Here is a 2,875-nt window from a genome sequence, read left to right on the forward strand (position 1 = left end):
AATTGCCAGTGAAGAATAAGCCTTCTAAATGCTAGATTAAAAAAAAATCCTAATATATCATAAATGTCTTTGTATGTCAACAAATGTGGCTCTACTTTATTCATTTTTGATAAATGCACAGCATTCTAGTGTAGGAATGAATTCTAATTTATGAACTAACTCCTACCGATGGACATTTAGGTTATTTCTAATTTTTAGTGTTATAAACAAACAAACAAAAAGATAGTCTTGCCAATTTAATTATTTATTTAGGAGAAATTAATAAAATTAGAATGGCTGGGTCAAAAATATACAACATATTTTTAATTTTGATTAATATTGCCACATTAGTCTCCAGAAATGTTACATCAATTTATCTCTGTCACTCCCATCCCCACATTGGGAAGCATGCTCATTTGCCTGTATTCCTGCCAAAACTAAGCACTATCAATCATTTAAATATTTGCCAATCTGATAGTTAAAAAAGGTCTCATTTGTTTTCATTTGCATTGCTTTTATAAATGATAAACGAGAGTACTTCTTTTTGAACTGACTCTTCATATCTTTAACCCCTATTTTCTAGAAAATACTAAAGTATTGTTTTCTTATTGATTTTAAGTGCTCCTTAAAATTCTCAACAATATAATAATATCTAAAACGTATATACCACATAGTATATGCCAGGTGCTGCTCTAAATGCATGAATTCTGGGACACAAGCTTGGAAAGGTCATTGGAACTAGATTGTCAGGAACTTTGTAAGTATGGATTGTATCCTGAGGGCAGTGCAAGTAGGAGCCGCTTATGTTTTTGTTTTCCATAAAAGTAAAACATTTGGGTATAGAATGGTATAAAACAAAACATAAATAAATATTTTCCAATTAAGACTCTTTGTACACCTTCCATATTCCCAAGAGGTAAGCTTCTTTTACATGTTTGTTTTGGGTTCTTGCAATTATTACCCTGATTCTAGAGAATATACTTATAATTATATCTTTTGATTTATAAGTTTAGACAACACCTATTGACTCCAGGTTATAAAAAAAAGGAATTTGGCTCATATATACTATTTCCCACCTCTTCTCCCTTGGTCCTCTCCATACACACACACACACACACACACACACACACACACATACATACACACACATATGTATATGCTTATATAATAGAATAATATATACATATATATATTCTTCTATTGTTCACTTATATCAAGTAAAATATATATAACTTCTACTATCTTTCATCAATTTTTAATAATGACTTCTAATTTTTATTATGTAAGATGAGGGAAATTACCCCTAAACTCTTCATCTCTCATCCCTTTGCCTCATTTCTTAGCCTCTGATGGCTATATCCTTACTTCGATGTTGTCAGGATTGATAACATTTACATCTGTTATGTACAGTAAATAGTCTATACTTTTTCTAACATCTTAGAACAAATAAGTGGTACTTATAATATTATGATTAAATAATATTGTCTGTGATCCAAGTTGTATGACTAGAATCCTAAAATTGAAAAGAATATTCCAAGTGTCAAGGTTAAATGGATTTTCTTGTCTTAAACTCTGACAGCTACTCAAAATCATGCCATATTTAATTTTTTTCATATGTGGACCAAATGGTTTTCCCCCTCTATAATATCTAATTGCCTTTTTTCTATTGAGAGAAGAAAACATATGCCTTTTTTATGATAATAATAAGATCTTCCAGCTTTGTAGTAGATTAGTTGTTGAGGGAAAGAATTTTCTTCCTGAACATGTTCTTCAGACTTTCTTTTCTAATTCGAATTTGTCGCTTTCTAGGCCTGCTGCCCAACTGTCATCTATGATTTCTTTTCATTGTAGTTATAGGTTATTTTCATTGTTTCTTGGATCCATAGCTTCCTCTTCCTTGGATTCTGTTCTCATTTTGTTGGGCTATATCATCAAGTTAAATTTTAAAAACTTAAATGTGTATGAGAGTAGATTTTTTGAATTCGTGCATTCCTTAAATAATTTTGTTGTTACTCTCGATTGAGTTTGATTTCACATGGAATTTGAGTCACATCATTTTTCCTAGTGTTTCGTGGGCATTGGTCCATTTTTTTTCTAACATCAACTTTGTCATTGAGATTTCTGATGCCAATTTGAATCTCATTGTTTTTGGAATTGACTTTTCTTTTTGGTTTTACCTTTTTCCATTTATGGTAGTTTTAAGAATATTATCTTTAATCTGAAATTTGATGGGATGCGTCTAGACGTGGCTTTTTATTTATTCATCTTACTTAGCTCTTTGATGGGATGTGTCTGGATGTGGCTTTTTCTTTATTCGTCTTACTTAGCTCATCTGAAGTCTAGAGGCTTTCCTTAGATCTGGGAAATATTGTTTCCATTGTTCCTTTAACTATCTGTGCTCCATACTCTGTCCTTTCCCTCTGGAACTCTTATCAGCTAAACATTAGACTTCCAAGATCGACCTATGAATTTTAATTTTTTCTCATATTTCCCATTCATTTACCTTTTTTCTCTTCTAGTTCTTTTTTCCTTTATATTCTGTTCTTTCCTTTTTTGTTCAAACAGCTTTACTGAGATATAATTGACCTGTAATTATAATTGTTATATAATTGACATAATTATATATATTTAAAAAGTATAATTCGATAAATTTTGAGATATGTATGTACCCATGAAACCACCACCACTATTGCAACCCAAAGCTGTCCTCTGCTTTCTCGTAACCACTCCCTCCTGTCCTTCCCTAGACCATCTTTCCCTCTCCCAGACACCCACTCATTGGATTTCTGTCAGTAGAGACTATATCATTTGCCTGTTTTAGATTTTTATGTAAATAGAACCACACAGTATTTTTCTTTCCCTCTGACTTCTTTAACTTAGCATAATCAGTTTGAGA

The sequence above is a fragment of the Pteropus vampyrus genome, unplaced genomic scaffold (assembly GCF_000151845.1).
Source record: "Pteropus vampyrus isolate Shadow unplaced genomic scaffold, Pvam_2.0 Scaffold207, whole genome shotgun sequence".
Classification (NCBI taxonomy): domain Eukaryota; kingdom Metazoa; phylum Chordata; class Mammalia; order Chiroptera; family Pteropodidae; genus Pteropus; species Pteropus vampyrus.